General features: G+C 33.0%; 1 long non-coding RNA gene across 1 annotated transcript; it reads left to right on the top strand.

The window, feature by feature from the left end:
• Positions 1 to 2,069: 2,069 nt before the first annotated feature.
• On the top strand, positions 2,070 to 11,326 carry LOC146997525 (uncharacterized). The gene is made up of 2 exons (XR_015040628.1): positions 2,070 to 3,322; positions 10,204 to 11,326. It is a non-coding gene; the product is annotated as an uncharacterized LOC146997525 (long non-coding RNA).
• Positions 11,327 to 12,598: the final 1,272 nt, after the last annotated feature.

Below are 12,598 nucleotides of genomic sequence, written 5' to 3'. Positions count from 1 at the left end.
TATTTATCTTTCATTGCCCTAACTTTTCGTATGTTAAAATTTGAAGAATTAAATTTAAGTTAAAGCTTTATTTTATCTTGCATTTTTCATTTATTTGCTTTCAAATAATTCTATAATTTAGTAGTTACCGAGTTTATATGTTTATCAGTATCCTACTTTAAATTATTTTTAAAATCGATAATCTGCTCATTTCTTAGCTTGGGGATGGATTTTTTTCGCACCCTTGCATTTTCACATCGCTAAGAAAATTGCGATCGAAATTTCAATTTTTGTAACTGTATAATAAGTAATTCCTTCTCGTTAAAATAGTTTATGGTACTGTATTGTAATGAGGATATTAAATTTATCTTTCAATGAAGAGTTTGTTGATTTTCGATATTATAAAAATTTTAAAATCGAAATTAATTTTTAAAAATCTTCGTTCATTTGGCATTCCTAGCTCTCGAGAGTTTTAAGTATCTGATGAAAATTGCAGCTCTCAGCTACATGAACAAAAAAAATCTAAGCAAACCTATGGTTGCCAAGGAGTTGCATTCAACTTTTAAAATATTCCCTTGAATTTCTCATTTCTTTAATGAATATGTTGCTTATCCAAATGTACGAGAAATTTTAATCTTAACAGCATGCAAAGCACTGCTTCTTAATTTCCCGATAGATTTTAAATTCTTCACACAAGAATTGTAAGACTCTGCATTAAAGCGAAGTTTGTTACAGAACGCCTTCAAAAATCAATTTTGACAATTTCATCATTTGTTCATACTGTAAGTGCACACTCATTTGCAGTCTATGTAATAAATTCCCATTTACTCCTAAATATCTTAAGTATTTACCTTCAGGTGTGCAACAAATTTTAATCAAGTGTTTCAATTAAATTTTTGTTTTACGGAACATTCATTTTTTATGTACTGAACAGTATTGCAACGTCATCTCTGAGCTAGGCGATATAAGCAGTTGCTTAAGATACCGAATTTCGGAGGGCACTAGTTAGATTGCTGTAACAGGCGAAAATCAACGGTACATTTCGCTTTGAATTGTTATGCTTCATTAATGCAGGATGCCAACTCTGTCATGTTTAGAAGCTGACAGTGTTGGAAATGGGCACTATCCAATAGTACAGTATTTTAAATTAACTTCGAGAATTAATACAAATATTATGTTAACCTTTAAGTGGTATACTTGGAAATTAAACTCTATGTTAATTTTAAATATTTCTCCAATACCTTAATTCAAGAAAATAACCAAGAATGTAGTCTTTATATGGCATAAGTTTAAGTCGGATTTGAAAGCCTCAGGATACACATGCTTTATTTTAAGCAAAGACTTAAGTCAATTAACCATGCAATAAAAAAACAAATTGGCAACCCTTGAGGACCTCTTAAAACATCCCCGCGTAACAAGCATACGATTCTTGCCCATGGTACTCGCAATAGTTAACAATTGAAAGAGCGTGTTACTTGCATGAGGTGGATATCACGGTTAATAGATTTGTGATCACTGTTTTATTGTTGAACTGATAATTCCTAACTTGTTTCTCTTTGGATAGAAACATGAAGGGAATATACATGGAGTCGACTGATGAAATTCGGGATTATCATCGAAAAGATGCGTGATTGTGCTCTTTATACAGCCAAGTGAATGTTTAAATTCTTGTTTCAGATGCATTTAAGCAGCTAAATTTTTCAATCGTGTTATTTAGCAACTTGCTTCTTAAAAGCTTCCCTAGATTAGTTTCTCAGCTATTGGTACGTGTAACCACAAGAGTACAGGAAAGGTCTCTGGGATACGAAGGAAAGATGTGACTGTAGTCATTGATGGATTAATTGAGCTTACAATGAAAAGCTGCTGTATCGGTTAATACTTCCAATCCAAAAATTTCATTATGAAGAATCAAACTACTTAAAATAAATCTGAAATAATTTAGAAAGCTTATAAATGCTTAATTCAGTTTAAGTATATATTCTTTCTGCAGGATCAGTATTTGTCGAGAGGGCTAAGACAACCAGTCGATAACACAATTAGTGCATTTCAAGAATCTTTACATCATTACATTGATTATCCACTCACTCATTTATTATTCTTGGAGATTTAATCACTTGCACTGTGAGTAAACTTCACAGTTGCGGTGCCGGACGCTACAATATAACAAGCGGTAAAGTGTCTCATTTATGTCGCTCTGCATCTGCGAGTGCAATCCAGAGCTGTAACTCAAGAAATAAACAATTTTGTTGTTAGGCGACATGTGTACCACGTTATTTTCATTTTTGCAATAAATGCCTATCGACGTTATGTTCACGTCGCTCACGGTTTGAGACAAAAGCATCTCGACATACATGGCGCGTCATTTTAGCCCAAGTGGTTAAATGGCAATAACTCTTTGTAAGGAAACCAACAAGTAAATTCACATGGTAAACAAACTGAACAATTGGTTGATGATCATTGTCTGTATATATTAAATATTGGAAATGAGACTTTCTTTTCCCAACCAACCGAGTCATTTCATGCAACAGATATAGCTATCAGTTCTCCCTCACTGCTATCTTAGTTTTCACTTAAAGTTAGTAATGTTCTTTTCAGTTGTGATCATTTTCCAGTTTTTTTCCTTGTTCAAGGATATACCTCCTTTGGAGCTGACCTGTCATTTTATTTATGATAGAGAATACTGATCACTTTTATCATTCCTAGCTGTGATTAGTCAGGAAATAGTGAATAATACAGATATTGAAGATGCAGTGACTGTGGTAACTGACATCATCCTGCAGGCAACTAAACTCTCGATTCCTAAATCATCATCAAGGCTTCCTAAATCATCATCAAGGCATCAAGTATGCAAAACCATGGTGGAGCAATGAATATAAAGAAGCACAGGATGCAGAGAAAACTGTGGAATGTTTCCTACAAATACTCGGGTCTCCAACTTTCTGACCTATAAGCAGGCTAAGGTAAAGGCACAAAATGTCAGATGGCAGAGCCAGGGAAATATGTGTTGTTTTCTGTGTCATCAACAAGTTTTGATACTCTGAGAAAAAGAATTTAAGAATGTATTAAGAAAATGTCAAAATCACTCACTTTCTGTCTTGATAGTTTGATAAACAGCAGGGAAGAAACTGCAGATAGTATTTGTGAGGCTTTTGCTTTTGTGTCAAGTAAACCATTTGTCCGCATTTTTTTTTCCCCCCCATCAGGTACAATCTAAGAGAGTTTCTGTCAAATTTAATGAGCTCAACTGTGAAAATTATAACACAGAATTCACAATACTCAAGATTCGAAGAACTCTTTCTTGGATACATAAGACAGTTACAACTCTAGATGGTGGGAGCTATAAGTATGTTAAAGTTTGTGTCCTGTGAATCATTAGTTGCCCTTCTTACCCCTTTTAACAAAGTGTAGAAGAAGCATATTTTCCTAAATATATAGAGGAGAGCTTTAGTTATTCTCATAGCAAAACCTGATAAGGAATCTTGTAATAATTCTTGCAATTATAGATTGATAAGAATGAACCTGCTGCCTTTGCAAAATCTCAAAAAAAAAGATACTCTCATCTAGCTCATCACTGGAGAAGAATGATTGCAGTTCTTCATATCAGGGTGAGTTTTAAAGAGGTAGGTCAACTTTGGTTAATGTTGTGATATTTGAGACCTTGCTGTGAAGTTGGGAGGAAACACCTAGTATCTATTTTCTTAGATATAGAAAAAACATATGATAAGGCTCGGAGATGTGACATTCTCCATGACCTTTGTGATATTAATCTACATGGTAATTTAGCTGTCTTTAAAAAATAGATTATTCCAAGTAAAGCTTGGTTCTCTGTTCTCAAAAGCTCAAGAAAATTCTATCGAGCACATGGTGGGGAGCTGACTGCTGTTCTTTGCTCCAGTTCTTTGTAGTGCTGTAATCAGCTCCAAATTAGATTACACCTCTGTGGTGGATGCATCTTCATGTCAATCTGCATTACTAAAGCTTGATCCTGTTTACCATCAGGCATAAGACATTTGTTTTGGAGCCTTCCAATCAACACCTGTACAGAGCTTGTACGTAGATTGAGCCTTCACTTCATTTAAGGCATGAGCAACTGTCTCTTTGCTATTATTTTCCTGTATATTCTTTTATATGATTCAAATGTCCTTTTCCAAGCACGGCCTTCCTAGATTTCTACCTATTCAAAAAGATCTTAGTCATTAGTTGAAGAATACAGCATTTCTGAGATGAAAAGCAATAAATTATTTTCAAATTCCTCTTTGGGATGATGTAAAAATTGAATTTCTTAAAGTTTTCAAACATTTTGAGAACAGCTCTAACGAGGTAATGTAAATGCCTTGTTAAAGCTTTTTAGATCACAGAAATTAATACAACAGTTATTTGTTTACCCAAAACTTGTGCCCAAAAGTTCACTGCAGAGTTTTTCTGAAGAAAACAGTTCTTCTGTTTTAGAAGTTCTAAACTTGAGTAGAGGACCACCAGCGGCCGAGCGGTAAAGACGCTGAACACTGGTAGTTTGGTCTGAAGTTCGAATCCCACGAACAGGCTGGCTGCATGGGCCTTTCGTGGTTTTCCTCATGTGTAACGTGTATATGAGTCAGTTTCCTTTAGAAAGTCCTCCACGAAAGCATCCCTCCCTTTAGGAATATAGCCCTCGTGTGCTTTGCCATAATTGAATAATCCAATCCAATCCTAAACTTGAATAGTGTCTTAAAGAATGACCATTATGACATTATATACTGCTATGTGTCTGGACATTCGAAATAAAGGGAACTTGCAGATATTACAGCAAAGAATTCTGTGGAAGTGTTCAGCAGACCTGTTCCCTTTTTAGACATAACATCTGATATTAGACAGAGAATTTTAAACAAATGGAAGCTACTCTGTGATGTTCAGCTAGTAATAAGTTAAGACGTCTGAAACTTGGGATGGAAAGCTGGAAGAGTGCCAGAAATCGAAAGGAGGAGGTGCTGTTAACCCATCTTAAAATCGATCACTCGCATTTACCTTCTAAAAGCAGAGAGTGAGTCAGTGGGTCCTAATTGTGATATTGTTCTGTCCGTTTGTCATTTTTTAATACGTAGGTTGAGGCAAAAGTCATGGCAACTATTTTTTTTCTTGAAGATACCAGTCCGGTTGAAAAATGTCACATATACAGACGAAAGGACAAGGTCTTAACTACATGTGTGGACAATAAATAGCACTAAAATATCGTAACACACGAATTTATTACAGTAGTATACAGGGCAATATAGCCTTCACCGTGCAAAAGAATGATAACACAATACACATAAAGTTGATATGACAAACCTGGGCCTAAAGACACTCAATGTAGTCCCCTGCTACTGTCACCACACGCTGCCAACAATGTGGGAGGTGCTGAATACCATCAGCCTCAGCATTTTCCACACCATGTATGAATTGGGTCATCTGTTGGCGCACAGCATTAGCAATGTGCTCTCGTGTTGCAAACCGTCTGCCACGTATTGGTTCCTTAATCTTGGGAATGAGATCAAAGTCACAGGGCAAAAGGTCAGGAGAGTATGGTGGGTGCTCCAATTCTTCCCATCCCCTCGCCTTGTCGTGCAGAATTATTGCACTGTCCACAAGATCCGGACGTTTATCCTAAATGCCACATCGCACCTGGAAGTCACTGTTCTGACATGAGGAACAAAGTGGCAAACAATGACACCCCTGACGTCATACGCGACAATAACCATCAATTTGACTGGGGAAGGATTTTGACGCTAGCTCATTATGCAATATCCTGTGGACAGTGCGTTTCTAGATGCCACTTGCCCTCTCTAACTCCAGTAATGTCCATCGTGTGTCTTCATCCATGAGGTGCTTGATGACGGCACGTGCCAAGTCGGTCTGCACACTCACCGGTCATCCCGAACGTTGCTCATCACTGGTTTACACACGTCCTTGCTGAAACTTTCCTACCCACCATGCTACTGTATGATATGGTAGGGCATTATTCCCAAGGGCTTCTACTAATTCACTGTGACACTCCTTCGCATTTCTCCCTCGGAGAACGGCTATTTTGATGTAAGCGTGCTGCTCAACACGGGTTACTTCCATCTCGCACGGAACTCACCAACTGACTGATTTCAGAGCCCTCCCTACCACAGAGCCATCTGTTGTTCTGCATACAGTCTATGCCTGCAGAACTTCTACACAACACATATATGTTTTGTGATCCATTCACATATCTACAAGAAAAAAATAGTTGCCATGACTTTTGCCCCAACCCTCGTAGAATATCCATATTTTAACAGATTTTGATTGAAGCATTTTAATAAATATGACTTGCCTCTTTACTGTATAATGGGAGAAGAGGTCGATACCATTTATTTGAATACCTGAAAGAGATGGGTTTGTATTATGGGTTATAAGTTTTGGATGTATCTACCATGTGTTTGGTTCAAATAGTCTTTCAGGCTAAAAGAAAATGTGCCAAGAAAATCTTCTACTACTTGCTACTACTACTACTCGAACTGCCAAACCCCTAAGCAATTTTATGTAGCTCACAAAAATATTTTAATTATGAATTTGTTGCAAATACAAAGATTTCAAAATCAAGTTCAAGAGAGAGACATTTTCATTATAAATTGAGTTAACTAATTTACAGTGTGATACAAGTCTTAATCAAGATTTGAAGATATGGATTTTATTAACTTTTATTTGTACTTGACATATTTTATAATTATTTGTGAAGAATTTTTTTTTTTTCCACAATTGAAAATTAATAAGAAGGAAATCTGATTTACCGATGAGCATCTACAATCTGTGATAAAGACAATTTCTAGTATTTCTCTCTAAGGCTTCAAATTTTATCAAAACTGAAATGCCATTAAGTGTCAAGTCGAGGAATAAAAAAATTTATAGTTATATACATACAAATATGTATTTTTATTTATGCATAGAAACGAATTCAATAACTAAGGAAAAGAGACTTAAGTTTGTCATTATTTATTCTCTAGTTTTGTTCTGCCTGGAAAACTTTCTCTGAAAAGTTAAGAAAGTTTTCATAATTTCTTTCAGCTTAAATTGAACTAAATTATTTAATGATTATAGTAAGTCTGGAACTTTTAATTGTCAAATATTTGAATTACAAAGTGTAACCAATATAAGTGTCTTGCAAGTACCAGACTTTAAATTTCAGATACAAAAAATAAATATAAGTTTGAATTTTTTCCGAAAAATGCTTAGTAAACAACATTTATTTTAAATGCTTTTCATTTTGTTAAAAAAAAATTCGAACCCGTCAGCTGTTTTTCAGGTTGTGCATGTGGCCCACAGGCAATCTAACCTTTTTCTAAATTAATGTATTGTATTTTTACTTGCGTACAAATGGAAATGTTATTTCTTCAAGTTTTGTATGATCCCTAAATATGATCTTCAACTTTAAAATATAATATGTATGAGAGTCTTTTTTTTTTTTTTTTTTTTTGTTGTTGTTGTTGTTGTTATATTTTTAAGAATGTGTAGGAAATTTTCTCATTATGGACTGAAGGAGTGTATAAAAGATTAGATTTCGTAATTTTTATGAACTTAATTCTTTTTAATTCAAAAAATGGAAAAGCAAAAATATCTCCATCATTTAAAGCATTTTTGTAATTGGAAGTATTGTATTTATTCACATATTTTCCCCTTTTTTTTTATGATTTTATCATACAAAAATAGAGGGGAAGAGATATGCAAAGGACACAGTTACAGAAAAAACATAACAAATGAAAAATATTCATAGATAAACTCTTGGTAATTATCACAATATTATTTATTTAACTCTCTGAGCGGCCAGGGTTTTCGCTAAGAAAGCACAAATTTCCCAAAACTACTATGAGAACAAATTATTTTTTGATTTTAATGTAAAAACTCTCCTGGTTGGTATTTCATGCCTGGATTTGTTTTCTTTTGATATAGTGTCTTAATTTCTTTGATATATTTTAATATGCACGTATATATACATTCTTACAGATATCAGAAAATATATTCTAGGCCGTATATGTACGCCCTTGCTGCTTAGAGGGTTAAATGAAACCTGCATTCTAATCAGATTAAAAATTACTAATGACATTAACATTAAAGTATCTAACACAAGATTTTCATTTATGCTTCTGTTTTAAATCTCATCCACTTTTATTGTTGTTCACTGCTAGCTACTCTTGAGGTCTGAAGTTGTTTAATCGTGATGGAACTGCTATCAAGTCTGCTGTTTGCTAGTTGTCGCCATCATCAATATCGCTATTCAGTTTATCTTTCCACCTGCAATGATCTTCAGAACTGTCCAGAACACTAGATATTCCCTATTTTTTTTAAACTTAACTATTATTGTTTCATCAGTCAGAGCCCATGTACCCCAAATCCATGAACAAATCAATTAGTAAGATCAAAACAATGTCTAAATGAACAAATCTGTTTTAAAATTATGGGAAGCTTGCTTTCTGAACACCTTGAAAAAGGAGAGAATTACGTGAAGCTGGGGAATATGCCATTAAATGCACTATGTGTCTACGACCAAGGGTTTTGAAACTAAAGGCACTGTGAACTTAGTATATGCAGGATAGTATAAAAAATTTTTACCAATATATGAACCTCTAGTGGCCTATCCACTCAACTAGTCGAAATGAAATTTTAGATATTGTTTGAAGGTATGCATTCAAGATTGTGATGATTTAAAACAACAGAGCTCTCGCAGTTATGGTTGCAGTAAAGAAATTCCAAAATTTTCAGATGGTAACACCCACTTTTTTCCCTGGGCAAATTTATTAGCACATTGGAAAACCTTAAATGACAATGGAAAGATACATGTATGACTATAAAACATTTGCAAAGAAGAGCATTATAAAGGATCAGTGATAATAGAGAGGAGAGAAGAAAAAACTGTTTTAGAATTAGAGGTTTTCAATGTGTACAATGTTTCAAGATATTCATCTCCTGTAAATTTGCACTTTCATAGCTGTCACAATCCGCTGACCTCACTTCGGTGGGGTTCTGGTTCTGGAATTATCTGAAACCTTAAGGTCTACAAAATAAGATCTGTCAGAACTGATAGATGCCATAAAATGTGAAGTTATACAGATTCCTCTCTTGTGTTGTTTATGGTCCTTTACAGTACTCTTCTTTGCAGATATTATATGCTGGCAATTTTTGTCATACGGCTAACTTGCCATTTATGGTTGCCCACCAGTAGTCGAGTGGTAAAGCTGTTCAATACTGGTAATTCGGTCCTGGGTTTGAATCCCAGCATATATGTCATGTGTATGTGAGCTAGTTTCCCTTAGAAACTCCTCCGCAAAAACACCCCCCCTTAGGCAGATACTTCTCGAGTGCTGTACCATAGTTAAACAAACCAAACTATATATGGTTTTTCAGCGCCATTTGGTGCAGGGAAAAAGGTGGGAACTTTAAAAAAAATTTTCATTAACCATAACCATGAGAAGCTGTGTTATTTTAAATCATTGCAATCGAGCGCACACCTTCAAAAAATAATATCTGAAATTCATTTCGATTGGTTGAGCAGCTAGGTGGCTAGGAGTTCATATATCGGAGGAGATTTTTTTATAACCACCCTGTATATGTATATATATTATGGTTTGCCATTTATTTAAAGATGAGAACATAATATTTTTCAGAACAGTGTTCCTTGATCTAGTGCACTGAAAAAAAATTTTCATGACTTTATGTGATCTGCATATTTTAAAATGTATGCATTTTCTTGTCTATTAAAATTTTAAAGACATGAAATAAAATATTATTGAAGAAAATACAATTTTCAAAGCAGAGGATGGAAATGTTATTTTCATTTATTAGATTTTGTATATTTTTATGTTATAAATGCATAAATGAAATTAAGCAAAACACTAAAATAAATTAGTTTGTTTGATTCTTGTAAGATTTTCTTAATTTGAAATGCAGTTGTATTTTAATAAAAGCAAATGTACTTGATCTTGTTTATCTTTTAAATCTGATGGCTTTTTTATGATTAATAGTTGAATGGTCATCGAAAAATACAGTATGAGGCTTATATGTACTTGATTATTTACAGGAATTTTATCTTAGGGGAGTATGTGATGTGTTTATCTAATTTTTAATGGTTCTTTTGTAGTCTGAGAACTGAAATGAACAAAGCAGATTGAAATGCTTATTTATAATTTCTTTTATAGATTTGTATCTGAAATTAAAAACTATGGACATTATAAACATTGTCTCTTTTTTTAGATCTCGATTGGCTTGTCAAATAATTGTTACAGAAGCTATGAATGGTTTAGAATTGAGTCTTCCTGGAGAAGTAAAAGATGCTAGACTGCTTTCTTCAACCTATACCAGTGAAAAGATCAAATAATTACAACTAGAGAGAAACGTTCTAATACCATTATTGTACAGTCTTGTTGAATAAGAATGAGGTTTCTTTGAGGAGGTATCAGGATATAAAATGCTTAGATATTTTAAAATTAAGTGCTGTAATCCTCTTATAAAAATATCAAAATTGTATGGCATATCGGAAGAAATCTAAACATTTATTACATACTGAATGAATTTTCAATAATGTTATTGGTGCACTGTAATATCTATTAGCCCCTTTTTTAAAAAAAATTGGATTTTATTATTGAAAAATTCATACCTTATATTATCACATGAACAGTTCTTTTCTGTTGAATATGCCTAAATGTAATGTTATATACTGTGATATAGGAGAGCATCTCGTACCATTCTTAACATTTTAAATTCACTCTCAATTATGCTGCCAAATTTTCTCATGTTTTATGAATAATTTTTATATTATAAATGCTCAAATATTCACATTATAAATTAATATTACATCATTTATAATTTTAAATGTCACATTTATAATAAAAGTAATTCTCAAAATGGCCAATATTTCGTCTGTGGTATGCAACTATACAGATGTACAATTGCTTTTCATCAAAAAGCATTTGGTTTGGGGGGGGGGAATGTTTTATGCAACATTTAGTAGAATATATATGCAGCTATATGAATTAATATGCAACTTTTAGTAATAATAGAATCATTGATTTTAAAGTTGCAGAAATGAACATTTTAAAATTTCTTTGTATAGTATTGCAGCATTATTAAAAATATTCATTACTAGAAAATGTGATATTTAATTTCTGAATGTAATATTCGTGTGAATATTCAGATTATAAAATACATATTTTAATTATTCTTACATTCTTTGTTATATTCTTTTGTATCAAGTTTGGAAATTTTACTCAAAAAGAAAAAATATATTTTTGTAAGTTATTAAATATTCCTTTTTTATATTTTATCTTGTCTAAGGAAATTTTGTACTAGATGTGTCTATAAAAATACTTTTTCTACATATTTGTTTATTTATTGCATTCCACAGCATTTATGCATTGAATATTTATTATTACAGTTCAGCTATTGAAGATCTAAATACAAATGCCATTTTTTAAAAAATATTTGCATATAATGGGCATAAAAGGTTAAGAATAGTTTCTGTAATTTAACCACTGAGCATTATGCATATATAATAGAGAGAGAGTAATACATACAATACAATTTGACTATATTTATGTACTTTCATACTTTTAAAAAGTATTGTTGCATGCATACAGGTTTGTAATAGATTGAATGCGCTCTGAACTGATAATAGCTTGATAAAATTTATTTTACCAGAAGGAACACTTTATGTCTGTCTTTCCACAAAAATACTGATACATCTCTTCACAGTGTCACAGAAAGCAATCAGTAATTACACATCAAACTACTAAGAATTTTAAATGCAATGCAATGCAAAGTGCATCTATAGAGTAAAGCTCTCATGGAGGTATCTCAGTATGCCCTAGTTGACCATGAACTGAGATATGATGTTCTCTCTAACCGTATATAGTTATACCCCAGCCACAGAGAAATCTTTATTACCTTCCATTTCTCGAAATTAGTGGAAAGCATTTGAGGTATATTTGTGTTTACAGTTACATATAGGGATCAATGACAATTATTCGATTAGAATACTAATTACAGTTAAACAGGGGCCGGTCAAAAATGTCACCAATTTTGGCCACTTTGGGAGATTTATCACCAAATTAGTCCCCTAATCCATATCAGTTTAGCGATATCTCACCAGTTTAGCAAAATAGCCATTTAGCTGGATGTTAAGTAGACTTGCTCCTGTATTCTTATTTTTATGATAGAGCTTAGTCCCTTTTAAGCATTTCATGTTACATATATACAAAATTTGTAACACTATTTATTTCAAACTCTTACAATACTATTTTATCATAGTTTTATATATTTCAAAAATGAATATTAACTCACAGTTATTGAAATGAAAGGCCTTTTTGACTGTAAGACTTTATTTTACCTTTTCTGTTTCTTGCAGTATTAAATTACATACAGGTGATACCTAAAAATTTAATACTGGCTTATTCAAAATGCTGTGATTTTTAGACCACTGCAAAAATTTATCATTTAATGCCATGTAATAACCAGTGTACATCAGTCATTTGTAGATGTAATCCTTTAGGAGCATTGGTGGTATTTTTGCATATTAAATTTAAACTATGAGCTGAACAAGGAATAATGTAGCTTTATCATTTCTTTAACAAATAATGGCTTCAATACATTT

The sequence above is a fragment of the Stegodyphus dumicola genome, chromosome 4 (assembly GCF_044657685.1).
Source record: "Stegodyphus dumicola isolate Sdum_Otavi_A_Nest chromosome 4, ASM4465768v1".
Classification (NCBI taxonomy): Eukaryota; Metazoa; Arthropoda; class Arachnida; order Araneae; family Eresidae; genus Stegodyphus; species Stegodyphus dumicola.
The sequence above is the reverse complement of the archived record's forward strand: the minus strand, read 5'-3'. Positions and strand labels throughout refer to the sequence as shown.